Source organism: Tupaia chinensis, unplaced genomic scaffold, assembly GCF_000334495.1.
Source record: "Tupaia chinensis unplaced genomic scaffold, TupChi_1.0 Scaffold000549_1, whole genome shotgun sequence".
In the NCBI taxonomy this organism is placed as follows: Eukaryota; Metazoa; Chordata; class Mammalia; order Scandentia; family Tupaiidae; genus Tupaia; species Tupaia belangeri.
In genome coordinates, this window is record NW_006160061.1 from 433,331 (window position 1) to 448,952 (window position 15,622).

Here is a 15,622-nt window from a genome sequence, read left to right on the forward strand (position 1 = left end):
CGAAACAGAAAAATGCACAAAAGGCTTGACTAGATAATTTAAGAAGAGCATCTCTAAATATTCAATAAACAAAAAATTGCTCAGCTTCAGTCATTAGAGAAATGTAAGTTAAAATCCAAAAGACGGGAACCAGCAGTTAGCATAATGACTATGTCGCTTCATTTCCACGTAGTCGACCGCGGTTCGCGTCCTGGACCTGGTGACTTAGAACTCACGCCGGGCGCATGTGCGTGCGTGCCCAGGATCCCGAGAGGAGAAGGGATTGCGGCTTGACCATCCCTCTGGGGAGTGATTTCTCGCTTTCTGTTTCTATGTCTCTCTCTGTCTGGTGAGCACACACGCCCTATAGCGAAAACTTCTCAAAAAATAAAAAATAAATAAATAAATAAAATCCATAAAACATCAATACACAGGATTCAGAATGGCCAAAATGATAAACATGGAACATAACAAGCATTGCCAAAAATGTAGAATAACTCAAACTCTCAAGCACTGCTTATTTGGCAGCTTCTACTAAATTTCAATAAGAGCAGAATGTATGGCCCAGCAATTCCACTCCACTCAATAGTAATACATACATATGTTTCCCAAAGGACATGCATGAAAATGTTTGTATCAGCACAGTTCACAACAATCTTACATCAGAAACTACCGTCATCAGGATAAGTAATTATCCAATATCCATCAAACGCAACATTACACAATGAGAATAAATGAACTATAAACTTATTTTAATGTTACAGGTGAATTTTTAAACAATATTGGATGAAAAAATTTAGAAACGAATATAAACTAAATCATTCCATGAGTACTCACACACACACACACACACACACACACACACACACAATTATAACAAAACTGATCCAAAATCTTACTGTTTCATAACATCACAAGTTTGGATAGTGGTAACTTTGGGAATGTGTTTGTAGACTAGGGGTTGATATATTTACTTTTTCTTAATTTCAGATCTACTTATACAGGTGTGTCCTGCTTTGGGAAATTAATTGATCTGTACATTTATAATATATGCTATTTTATGCATAGCAATTCAATTAGAAAAAGTGCCATCTCGGGACCAGCAGTTAGCGTAATGGCTATGTTGCTGGACTCTCATGTAGTCGACTGCAGTTTGAGTCCCAGACCCGGTGGCTTAAACTCACTCTGGGGGCTTGGAACCAGCAGGTAGCGTAACGGCTATGTCGCTGGACTCCCACGTAGTTGACCGCGGTTCGCTTCCCAGACCCCGTGGCTTAAAACTCACCCTGGGCGCGTGTGCGTGCATGCCCAAGATCCCGAGAGGAGAATGGAGGAGAAGAGATTGCGGCGTGACCATCCCCCCTGGGGGTGATTTCTCGCTTTCTGCCTCTATGTCTCTCTTTGTCTGTCTGGAGAGCACACACGCTGTATAGCGAAAATCTCTCAAAAACAAAAGCAAAAACAAAAACCTCACTCTGGTCGCATGTGCGTGCATGCCCAAGATCGCAAGGGGAGAATGGAGGAGAAGGGATTGCAGCGTGGCCATCCCCTTTGGGGGGTGAGTTCTCGCTTTCTGTTTCTCTGTCTCTCTCTGTCTTCCTGGTGAGTGCACGCGCCCTATAGCAAAAACCTCTCCAAAAAAAAAAAAGAAGGAAAAAAGTGCCAACTCTGAAATGAGTATTAAGGAATTTTACTTTTCAGGACGTTGGTGGCATGGTGGTTAAGGAAGCTGGATCCCATATGATCAACTGAGCCATTTTGAGTGCCAGACCTGGGAGCTTGGAAAACACATTGGGCATGTGTGGTATGCTTGTCCAGAATCCCAAGAGGAGAACGGATTGCGGTGTGGCCTTCCCTATCGGGGAGTGCTTTCTCACTATCCCTGTCTCTCTCCAGAAAACACATGCACTCTCTAACCAATTTTTTAAAAAAATATAAAGAAGCATTCATTTTATTCAATTAGGCATAGAAAATTTTCCATTGTAGGTGAGGTATACAAATTTTTTAAGACAAACTTTTCATTACTGTCTAAAAAATCAGTGCTACTTAATGGCCATGTAGCCAAGTAACAGTTTTAAGTTTTCCAGTGTTAATAAAATTTCCAATAAATTATTTAAATTTCAAAATGCCAGAGAGAAGATTTAAAGAAACAAATAAATACTGGCCTCATGATGTAAGTTAACCTATACTTAATATTTGAAGTGTATATTTAAACAAACTCTCTTTTTTAGAGTTACTCCAATCTATTATTTGAGGATTTCTTTCAGTGAAGTTATAAATAGAAGCATAAATAATATAAAACACCTGACCAGAAGAAGAAGTTTCTGATACATTTCTAGACTAGCAATGTAAAAAACGATCAGCTCTCGCTTTTTCCTTTTTATTTTATTTTTTCTTATTTTTTTACATTCTTACCTAACACTCTAGTTCCTATTATTTGGTTTCTGTTTTGAGTGGCTGTCCAGAAGTATCATGCTCAGTGTCGCTTCTCACCTTCTGGACAGAAATCTCACTCAGCTTCTTTCCTATTCTTCCCTCGAACAACAATGTTTGTGGTTCTCATTGGACTTGCCTGGTGCCGATAGCTTTGCAATCTCTGGAAAATGTTTAATTATCTGTTCCCAAGCTTTTCTAAAACCATAGTCTGCTGCAAACTAGGAAATCTATAGGTCACTCGCTCCTCACCAGATCTCCATGTCTCCACATGGATTTCCACCAATGATGGCTTGCTGGATTTCCATGTCAGGCTTCTTTTTCAAACACTTTACCTCACCTGAGAAGATAGCCTCAGCCTGACAAGCATCATGCATCTGCATCTCTAGATGACCCCACTGAGCTGATTTCTGATTCCAGCCGCTCTTTCTCACTTCTGGGTACCAATCATCAAAACCTGTTCTCCTGACAACTCCAATGAGAAGAAACAAACTAATAACAGAAGCCATTTATTCTGCCTCAGTCATGCCCAGGGTACCACAAGAAACAGCATGAAACTCCCCGTACTTGACAATGTTTACCAAATCCTGCTCCAGTCCTGCATTTAGTGTAAAGCATCTGCGTCAGTGTGTTTTCCCTTTCTCCTCTCCCCTTCCCCTTCTCCTCTCCCTTTATTTTTATCTTAGCAATGCTGTGTTTTTCTATTGGTATACAACACACTACCAAATGCACATCTATTATCACAGCTTCTGTAGGTCAGGAATTGAGGCACAGCTTAGATGAGCCCTCCACTTCAGCTTTCACACATTTCCAACTAGGTAAGATTTGCATTTGAGGTCATTTAGATTATTAGAAGAATGCAGTTCCGATGGCTGTTGGAAGATAGCCTCATCTAGAGACTACCTACAGTTCCCTGACTTACGGTCCTCTCCATAGGCAGTGCACAATCTGGCCATTTGCCTCTCCAAGGACAGCTCAAGAACCTCTGACAACATTCAGGGGAACAATTTTCCATTACTTTTGCAATATTATGTAACTTAAGATGGCAGGATTGACCTTATCCACAAGTTCAGTTAGGGATATCTGCTACACTGTATGATAGTAATTTGGTAAGAATCTTTTCCCAAAGAGTAATAGTCCAACTTCTCCACACTACTGACCTTCAACCTTAGAAAAGACCGTGTTTATTTAATGTTTCTAATTTATGAGAATTTCTTAATGGTACATAAGTAAATTTGTCAATACTGAACTTGAAATGCACAATGAAGAAAGATTTACAAGTTTACTTGAGTTACACAACTTTTCATAGCACTCAGCATCATAATTCTGAAACAAAAATAAGCAACTGAAGTATGTACAACAGTTACTTAAACTGCACACAAGAAGCTGCTTGGTGTGCATAAGGATGTCTTTCTGGGGAGAGGTTCCATAACTTTAATCAATGTAAGAGGCCCAAAGAGACGAAGAAACAGTATCCGATAGAATTCTCATTGTCTGCACTCTATGGCAGAGACTGAAAGATTAGAGGATACAGAGGCATGGAAAATAGTTATGGATACAGGAGACAGTGTAGGAAGAGGGTGGGAGGTGGGAGAGAGTGAGAGGAAAGGAACCAAAGAGAAAAATAGAGAGGCAAGACATTTAAGGGACACAGAAATGGAAGCCTGTTGGTGATAACATGTATGATATCTTCAACTGGACTGGTGTGAAGTGCGTTCGCGTTGGGTAATTCATTTTACAAGCTGTAGTGATGTACAGCGCTTAATCTGTAAAATATATTAAAATTATAAAAGAAAAAAAAATTCTCATCTCCTCTACATTTTCAGTAATAATAGAAGCTGTGAACCACTCAAGGCTCACTTTCACACATCCAAGAGTCAATATTAATGGAAAAGGGTAAAAAAAAAAAAAAAATCACAAATTCTAACTTGCAAAGATTGGGCAGGGGAATAAAAACAAAATGTCATTTCCTGTATCAGTCTGGGTTAAAAAGAGGAAATGGGGTCATAATGGTTATACAGACCAGAATCAAGGACACTCCAAGGAATTTTTCAAGTCCCTAGGAAAACCAGCCTTTAGTGTAAAGCAATAGCATGAATTAGAAATGTAATTTAACTCAAGTCCAATTTTCATATTCCACATAATTTTAAAAAGCAAAAACAATGTTTTTAACTCTGAAAAAGAAACTAAAACTAACATGTTGACCTCACTTGAACTTTAACTCCACAGGTCATTTAATATTTACATCTACTTTTTTCACATATTTGATTGTTAACCACTTTATAAAGTACTGATGTAAAAAATGTGGTTTTTCATGACATTACTTTTTGTGTTAAAATTTTTGTTCTCATTTATAATAATGAAAATACAATTCTACTTCTCTTTTTCTCTTAACAGCTGATATGAATGTTATTTTAGTGTATTATCAGCATGTATATAAAATTGCAAAAATGGAAAAAATGGAGTTGAGAGACCAGGTAGCATATAGTAAAGAAATTTATTAGTGTACTTTTCAAATATGCTCAGTCTTCTCATAAACAAAGAAACAAAAAGTACAGTGAAAATAGTATATATGGATAGCTTCAAAAAAATCTATTGATGAAATATCTATATCAATGTTTGAGAAGACAACTGGATTGATCTGAGAAGTATTTCATGTTGGGTAAAATCTTTTACAAGCAAAATGAGAAATAGTGATTGACTGGTTAAAAAAATAATTGCAGGGAACCAGCAGTTAGCGTAATGGCTATGTCACTGGACTCCCACATAATCGACCGCGGTTCACATCCCGGACCTGGTGGCTTAAAACTCATGCTGGGCGTGTGTGTGTGCGTGCCCAAGATCCCGATAGGAGAATGGAGGAGAAGGGATTGTGGCATGACCGTCCCCCCTGGGGGGTGAATTCTCACTTTCTGTCTCTATGTCTCTCTCTGTCTGTCTGGCAAGTGCACGCGCCCTATAGCAAAAATCTCTCAAAAACTTATTGGAATAATAATAATGATGATGGGGAAAAACAATGAAAACATATTGAATGAAGTAGGGATTTTAATGTCTCTGTATTGACTGACATGCATGGCATTCCCTCTGGAAAAAGAAATGTAATATACTGTAAAGTTATATGCAATTCAGTGTAATAAAAACAAGATTATGATGATAATAAATAAATTTTAAAAAATTATTTGAGAAGACAAGTTGGTAGTGTCAAACAGCCATGAGCAGGATAATCTATTCACAACAAAGATGGTGTAGGGTAGAGAAAGGGGCACGCTGGTGGTATAAAAAGCCCAGAAACTGTAAGTAATCACAACATTTGCATGCAAAAGGAGAGTGCTCTCTTTTTTGAATCCTTAGCCATAAAGATCTAAGAACAATCCATGAAAGATGGAGGGATGAAAATGCACGGACTCCAATGTCAGGGTGTGTACCAGAAAACATGTGAAATGACTACGGAAGATATTAGAGGACTCTAGTTAAGTTGACCCATGAAAGATTTTGGAATTAATGACCAAAAATACTTTCATAAAAAAACAAAGACCCACTCTCAGGATTATGGGAGAAACTTCTGTGAATAGATGGTATACAAAATAGACAAAAAATGGAGGAGGGAAGGAGAGAGAAGTTTCATATTCTGGGTAGTAAATGAGGTGGTAGTAAATGAGGGAGCCTTCCAAGGAGGCAAGTCCTAAACTCTGGACATTGCTACACAAGAAACTATGATTTTACTACTTTACAGTTACAACAGAGGAGAGAGCTCTCTAAGAGTGAAGCTGCCCTGATCTGATCCACTTCACACATAGCACATTTCTCTAAAAGCACAAGAAAACTCCTCATTTATGGGAACAATAACAGTAGATTGTGATCAAACTTTATACAAAGATATTGGATAAAAGTGAACTTAATATAAATATGAAAAAAAAGTTCTCTAGAAAGTCTAATCGTGTTAGAAGAAAACTATGACATAACATGTAAACAGAAGAAAATAAAAATTAAAAATTAATAAAACTCTAAAGTGCTTAATTAAAAGTAAAAAGTAGGGACTAGCAGATGGCATAATGTTACATCACTGGGCTTCCACACAGTCGATCACAGTTCGAGTTCCAGACCCAGCAGCTTAAAACTCATGCCAGGTGCTTGTTTGTGCATCTGTATCTAAAATCCTGAGAGGAAAATAGAGAAGGAATTTCAGTGTGGCCATTCCCCTGAGGGCATGATTTTTCATTTCTTGTCTCTCTGGCAATTGCATGTGCCCTATAGCATAATCTCTTTTTTAAAAAAAGTATAAACAACAACAACAGCAAGATTTCAAAAATAAGAATACACAGTAAGAAGTGGATTTAAAATTTAAGCTTTCAAACTAAGAACAGATAGAAAAGGAAATTTTTTTTTCAGTAAGGAAAGCTTAAGTACAATAAACTTGAAAAAATATCATGGAAGGTAAGGTAAGTAAAACAAAAAGCAAAAAAGAGAAAAATAGCAAATAAAATTATATGGAGAGATAGGAGTTAGGTATAGAGAAGAAAAGACAGTATAACATAGATGTAATATGTGTTCCTATGAAGCAAAAAAATATAATCAGCACAAATATTAAATATTATAATTTATCATTCACCCTGAAAAATAAAAGGCTAAGCCTACATATTTACAAGAGCATATCATACAGTTGGGAAAATTACTTTCAGAATGGTCACTCTGAGATAAATTCTAGTAAAACAATTGGACTTCAGAATTAAAGAAATAATTCTTAAGCATCTAAATAGATTAAATTAGTAATGATGAAAAAATAACTGTATTGGCGAGAGGTATCTGTAGCAATACTTTTCATCATAAAATAATAACCACTTAAACACTCAAAGAAAACGTCTGAACTCAGGATTTAAAATGAAAACAAACTGATTTTCAATCACTGTTATGAATTGTGAGAGCCACAGGGAATATTGAACTCAAGATCCATTCTTGAGGATTTATTAAAGATGAAGTCTAGGCTGGCTCCATAGCCTACTGGTTAAGGCACCTGGATCCTATGTGGGTGACTATGTGGTTTGAGTCCTGGACTCAACTCAATGTCTTGATAAACACAGGTCACCCAAAATCTCAAAGAGAGACTGAAATGAAGGAGAAAAGATTGCAGAGTGACCATTCTACATGAATGGGTACTTTCTCCTTTCTCTCTCTCTCTCTCTCTCTCTCTCTCTCTCTCTCTCTCTCTGATGAGTGCACATGACCTCCACCACAACAGTCTACCAAAGATTCACATGAGGGGCATAATGGTTACATTGCTGGACTCCCATGAAGTCGACCACTGTTTGAGTCTGGGACCCAGTGGCTTAAACTCACGCCTGGCACTTATGCGTGTGTGCCTAAGATACTGAGGAGAATGGAGGAGAAGGGATTGCAGTGCAGCCATCCCCCATAGGAGGTGATTTCTTGCATTCTGTTTCTCTGTCTTTCCAGCAAGTGCACATATGCCCTATAGCAAAAATCTCTTTTAGGAAAAAAAAAAATAGGTTCACATGAAGTTTTAGCAATTATTTTTCACTAAAACAATTAATAAAATAGGGACCAGAAGATAGTGTAATGGTCACTTCACTGGACTCCCACATGATCCACCATGGTTTGAGTGATTGAGTCCTAGACCTGACAACTTCAAACTCATGCCGGGCATGTGTGTGTGCATGCCCAAAATCCCAAGAGGAGACTGGAGAAGAAGGCTTTGTGGCATGGCCACACCCCCAGGTGGTGATTTCTTGCTTTCTTTCTCTCTGTTTCTTTCTGTCTCTCTGGTGAGCATGCACATCCTATAGCAAAAATCTCTCCAAAAAAAACTAACCCCCCCAACCAAAAAAACTATGCCTAAAATAAACATATATGTAACTATAAAGCTAACATCAATTAATGTGGTAATGTAACCAATAGACTGTGATATAATGTTCTATGATAAAATAATCCAATAAAACAAGCAAATAATAAGTAAGAAAGACAGAATTAATGGATTGTATTAGTTCACTGCTTCCTAGAGTGAGTATTATACAACAAGATTATCAATATCTAATTAAATTCTGGGAGGAAGAAAGAGGGGAATTAAGATGTTATTAGCTAATTTAACTGTTATATTATTTTAAAAAGTAGATTATACTGATAAGATAATGGACTAGGTATAAGTTTAAAGCAACTTGTAGAAAAAAAAAAAACACCAGTATTCACTATTCACTGAATTATGTTGTGGTAAATAAGCATGATATCTCCAATTAATTACAAATGGTTCAAAAAAAAATACATACAGATGCTCCCCCCACACATAGCCATACCACACACACACAAACATACATGGGGGTGGGAGGGATAGGAAGAATAATAAATCAAATGGGCAGAAGTGGCAAAGTATAAAATTAACATCAAACCAATAGCTTTAGTATTTACAAGCAATAAATAGCAATAACCACTTACAAAACGTAATGGAAAGAAGGGTCTATTTCCAATAAAATAACAAGAAGAAATAGGAGAAACAGGTTAAGAAGAACAAGAACAAGAACAAAAAGGCCAAAAAGAAGACAGAAATGAGGGGGAGAGAAAAGAATCTATATATGCATAAATTTTTAAAGGTGAGGTAAAATATATGAACAATCTTTAGATCTTTGTAAAAGATGCAAAGGATGTATGAACAAATAGAACTGTATATCCTGTTCCTGAATATGAACATTCAGTTTTATAAAAATATCATTTTGAGACTGGCCTTATTGTGCCATGCTTAGACGCTGTGTAAAAGAAGCCAGATTCCATATGGCAAATATAACTTGAGTCCCAGCTCTGGTATGACGAGCAGGCTCAGGATTCTGACAGGATGGATGATGGAAAAAAATGAATTGTAGTATGACCAGTCCCCACTGTGGAATGCTTTCTCTCTCTCACTGTCATTATCCATTTATCACTCATAATTTGCATATGTCCCCTTCCATAAAAAAGAGAGAGAGAGAGAGAGAGAGAGAGAAATAAGTGGATTGGCTTCTAGCCTCTGATTAAGGAAACTGGATCCCACATAGCCCACAGTAGTTTGAATTCTGGCTTTGGAGGCTTAAAATACATGCCATATATGTATGTGTATGTGTATGTGTATGTGTATGTGTATGTGTATGTGTGCACTCACAACACAACAGGCTGAAGAAATGGAGGATAAGGGACTGTGACATGAATACACCCTATTAGGGAGGGTTTTCTCGTTCTCCCCTTCTCTTTGTCTCTGTTTCACTATAGTGAGCACAAGCACCCTCTGGTGGTTAAGGAAAAAAAGGAGCAGATATCATGCTTAGTTAAATTTATACATTTAATCAATCCAGGATACTCTTCACAGAAATAGAAAAACCAATCATAAAATGTGTCTCAAATCATAAGAGGTCCTGTACTCCAACACAATACTATGCAAAAGGATAAAATAGGAGACATCTCATTTCCTGACCTCAAAACATATTGCAAACTCATGATAATCAAAATAGCATGGTATTGTCAGAAAAACAAGCATGTAGACCAATAGAACAAAATAGAGAAACCTGAAATAAACTCAAAAACTATGGGGATTTTTCACAAAAGGTGGTACAAAGCTAGTGGGGAAAAGACAGTCTCTTCTGCAAATGGTGCTGGAATAACTGAATATTCACCTGCATGAAAATGAAACTGGACTCCCATATTTCACCATCAACAAAATTAACTCAAAATGCATCAAAGATCTAAACATAAAACCTCAACTACAAAACTACTGTTGGAAAACACAGGGAAAACTCTTAAGAGAGACATCAGATTTGGCAAAGATTTCTTAAATAAAATCCCCAAAGCACAGGCAATAATCCCAAAAATAGACAAAAGAGATTACATCAGGTAAAAAGTTTCTGCACAAAGAGAGGCAGTATTTAAGGGGAAGAGAAAAACCTTCAGAAAGGGAGAATATACTTGCAAACTCTCTTGGATAAGGTACTGATGACCAAAATGTATAGGGAACTCAAGTATCTTATCTGCAAAAAATATAAAATCCAGTTAAACAATGGGCAAGCAAGCTGAACATACCACCATCCATGGTAAACATATGAATGGTCAAAAAGCAAATAAAAAATGATTATCTCTTATCACAAGGGAAATGCAAATCAAAACCACAGTGAGATACCACTCAACCCCAATAAGAATGGCTGTTTAAAAAAATAAAGAAGGGTAAGTGCTGGTGAGGCTGCAGTGAAAAAGGAACACTCCTACACTGTTAGTTGAGAATATAAATTAGTAGAGCCACTGTGGAGAATGATATGGAGGTTCTTCAGAAACCTACAAACATAATACCATATGGACCAGTAACTGCACTACTATTTATCCAAAGGATAGAAAAAGATTAATTCAGACAAACACTTGCTCATCCATGTTTACTGAACATTTTTCACCATTACTAAGACATGGAACCAGCTGAAATGTTCAAAAATGAATCACTGAATTGAAAAAATGTGACACATGTGCATTATGGAATATTACTTAGACATACAAAACAATGAGATACTAATATTGATACAACATGGATAAATATGGCAGATTTAATGGTAAGTGAAGCAAGCCAGACTATGAAAGAGAGACATTGTATGTCCCCACTCAGTATACACAATGCACTCCTATAATCCATGACACAACCGAAAAGGCAGAAAGTACAATAATAGCAGGGAATGGAACTGCCTTTGGGGGGAAAAGATGTTAGTCAAATAAAGTTCTTCTTTACAGAGGAGTTATAGCTAATAAATACCAAAAAATGATAAAATTAGAAAGTTGCCATTTTGAAAGTTTCAAATATTAATATGAGTAGGTATTCATCAATAGATTTTATAATAATTAGGTAAGACATTGGGAACTTTTTAATGGAAGGATTGGACTGTTACTACTTAAATGCACTGGTAAATTTAAGCATTACTGAAAGAAACAACCAGACATTTTGTGCCTCTTAATGTGTTGTACTAGAAAGTAAGGAGTGTTGTGTATCAGGATGTCTTGTTTAATAATTGGATATGAATTCAATCTCTTTATAGTATAGTTTTATTAAAAAATAGAGAGGATAGAATGACAAAGCAAATGACACTACAAGAAAATAATTAGACAAAGCCTAGGATAAAAGACTCAATATATCTAACTCATCTGGTCCATGGAGACAGTTGGAATGGGAGACTGAGGAACACAAGACACTTTAGAGACATAAAAAATCAAATGCAATATATTGTTTTGTTTAGAGCTTTACTCAAATCAACTATAAAAAAGCATCTACAAGACAATTAGCAAGATTTCAATATAATTGGTTATTAAATAGAATTGAGGTTCTTATTAATTTTGTTAACTGTTATAATGGTGATTATATTGCAAAAATTAATGTCTCTCTTCATTAGAAGTGCATACTCACGTTTTTATGTGGGAAATAGCATAATATTTGGGATTATATTTAATATATATCCTTAAAAAGGGGCCAGATGGTAATGCAGCAATAACACAACAGACTGGACTCACATGGAAATGCCCTGGTCTGTATCCCAGAGCATCCCTGTGTATATTAGGTGTGCATGCCAATGATCCAAGTCGTCTAGGGCTCAGGTGGATTGTGGCATGGGGACCCTGTCGGAGGTGTCTGCTTTTCTCTGTGTCTTTCTCTGCCTCTCTTCTCAGAGGAAATACATAAATAAACTTAAAAAACATATGTTCCCTGGGCCAGTCAGTTGGCATGGTGGTTAAGGAAGCTGGATCCCACATGGTTTAGTGTGTGGTTCAAGTCTTATACCCAGTGGCCTGGGAAACACACAGGGGTGCACACAATTCCAAGAGGAGAATGGAAGAGAAGGGACTGCAGTGTGTCCAAACCCCCTAGGAAGGTGATTTCTTACTTTCCCTCTCTCTGTCTCTCTCAGTTGAGCTTACATGCTCTATAGCAATATTTATATTTCCCCCAAAGGAAGTAATGCATGTTGGGTTTTCATAGTTTCTAACATCACTTTTATCACCTCTAAAATATTGTATTATATATGCTAAAATATTCAACTTTCCAGAAAGACAATTATATCTTACTGGTGTAACTGGCCATTGTTCCAGACTTTACTAATACCAGTGCTTATGAAATTTCCAGCACTGAATTTGTCTGGTGAGAAGAAACAAAAGCAAAAGAGACTATCACATAATCTTCAAGAGTTTATGAATTTTCAGTGGAGTTATAACACATAATGTATCTCTTTCAGAGGACTATGCAACCAATCTATTTTGTCAGAAGGTATCCATGTCCAGGAATACTATAGTATTATTTTCCCCTTTTGGAAGAGTCATTACTTAATGAAGGCAGTATATCACTCCTGTACCTGTCTCAGATTATTGTTAAGAACCATAGCACTAGATGTGGACTTAAAAATACCAAGCTGTAAAGGACATTGGGAGAGGGAAGACAGCAGAGCTCAATTTGCTACTTAAAGTACAAGCCACTGTTAGAAACCACACTAAGGAGGTCAGCAGCAAATGTTTATGATGCCATCTCTAAGATATGTGGGATGCAGCTGGAGGAGCTATTACAAATGACAAAACAACTCTTCATAAGCTGCTGCTGGCTCTGTTCTCAGTGAACCCCAGTTAGTTCTGCCCACCAAGGATATATAGAGTGCCGAAGGCTCAAGCGGAGCAGTGGAAAATAACAGCATTTTCAGACAGCAAATGCCGGAGGAGCTCAGATGCTTGTCAGGTATCAGTACAGCCTTTCTGGTTGCAAAGCAGTGTTTGCACTGAGCGTTAGGTTGTAGTTTTATTTATTTAAACATATTTTCACTCAAAAATAATTATAATGAATATAATCTCTGAGCAACAACAGGAAAATTTTGCTCTAAAGGAGCTTCCAGTCAAGTGAAAGAGATAGATTTCCACCAAATAATAACACTGATAACACATAATCAAAAACTGTAATAAAGAAGCCAGTTTCTTCATGAGTCTATGGCAAAGGAAACATTCTTTAGTCTGTGAGGTCCAGAGGAAAGGCTTTCCTAGGGAAAATGACACCTGAGGCTTGAAGGAAGAAAGGTGTACTCAGGGCAAGAGGGGTAGTACGGACACTTTGTAGGCAGAGGGGATTTGGGGAGTCTAGGTACTGCTAAAGGAGGCCAGATGAGCTATTGTGCAAGCAAATGAAAGGAGAATGATGCTAGGTGAAGGTTGAGAACAAGAGAGGCCTAAGCCTAAGGAACTTGGTAGCCATGGTAAAGAGTTGGCATTTTACTTTAGGAACAATTGGTAGCCATTAAAAGACTAAGCAGAATAACACTCAAATTTTTATTTTAAGATCACTCTAAGAACCAGATGGTGGCACCATGGTAAAATGCATGTCCTACCAGGCTGACCTACATGTGAGGGATCCCGATTCTTGACCAGAGGGTTCTCCAAATACATACCTATGACCCGGAGTTGGATGAGGGCTGGGATAGATCTCGGTGGCATGACTCTGTTGAGGACATACTTTCTCTCTCTCTCTCCCTCTCTCTTTTATGGAATAAATATACTTTTTCTTTAAGACTTTTTTTTTGCCTTAGAGCATGTACACTCATCATAGAGAGAGACAGAGACAATGAGAGGGAAAGTGAGAAATCACTCCCGAGGGGGGATGGCCATACTACAGTCTATTCTCCATTCTCCTCTGGGTATCTTGGGCAGACAGTGCACATGTGCTCAGTGTGATTTTCAAGCCATCAGGTCTGAGACTTGAACTGCAGTCACCTATGTGGGAGTCCAGCCATATAACTGCCATACCACCTGCTGGTTCCAAGAATAAACAAACTTCTTAAAAAGAATATCATTCTAATTTCAAGATGGAGAATGGATTGTAAGGACAGCTGAATAGATAGATTGAAAATGAGAGTTCCTAATGTCCAAGCAAGAAATGGTAATAAATGAAACAGGGTTAGTAACCATGAAGGTGAGCAGAGAACTAAAGAGACATCTCAAAAACATAACTGGCAAGCCTTGGTATGGAATCAAAGAGGAGAGGGGAAGAGAGGAAGGCAGGGTTGTTGAGGACACCCCTCGATTTCTTGTTTGTGTAGTAGAATTACGAGGGGACCACAACTGTGGAGATGCAGAACACTGCAAGAAAGCTAGATTTCGAGGAAATGTTTGGTCTGAGAAATGCTGAATTTAGGACTCCTTATTTGAAATGTCAGATGGGCAGATGAATGTAAAAATATGTAGCACAAAGAAATGTCTAGAAATATGGGAGTCATTTGACCAGATGGTAAATGAGGCCAGAGGCATAAATGAGATTTCCTAAAGGGAGAGCGTAGAGAGCCAGGCCTCGAGTAGAATCAAGCCAGCGAAGATGTTGATTGTTTTTACCAGTCGAATGCTTCAAATTTTTCTGAATTTAAGAATATTTAGGTATGACATGCATTTTCCAGTTTAACAATTTTCCTTCTCATCTACCAGGTCTCTTAACACATTTGTACTACCTGCTGGCTTTGAAGACATTTAAACTTTTAAAATGTGACTTGAAAAAGAAGAGGATATAGTACAGCCTTGAGTAATTTCTCTTTTTTATTTTTTTCTTTTTTTGAAGAGGTTTTTGCAATAGGGCGCATGCTTTTGCCAGAAAGGCAAGAGAGAGACAGAGAGACAGAAAGCAAGAAATCACCGCCCTCCCCCACAGGGGGGAGGGCCACGCTGCAATCCCTTCTCCTCCATTCTCCTCTCGGGATCTTGGGCACGCACGCACACGCGCCCGGCGTGAGTTTAAGCCACTGGGTCCGGGACTCTACCATGGTCGACTACATGGGACTCCAGCGACATATAGCAATTATGCTAACTGCTGGTCCAAGTCTTGGGTAATTTCATCATATACTATACATTTGGGTAGAGACAGACAAAGCGTATTAACATTGTGAAAATAGCTAAAGTGAGGGACCAGTAGATGGTGTAATGTTTACATCACTGGTCTCCCACGTGGCTGACTATGGTTCGGGTCCCAGACCTGGCGGCTTGATGCTCATTCTGGGCACGCATATGTGTGCCCCAAATCCTGTGAGCACAAGTGCCCTATGGTAAAAATCTCTCAAAAAACAAATAGCTAAAGTGATAAAGATTACCAAGAAATATTTTTAATGTATTATATCTTCAAAAAGTATGAAGTTATGTTACAAAAGTTGTATTTGTTTAAATATATATTTTATAGTATCAAAGACATAATCAT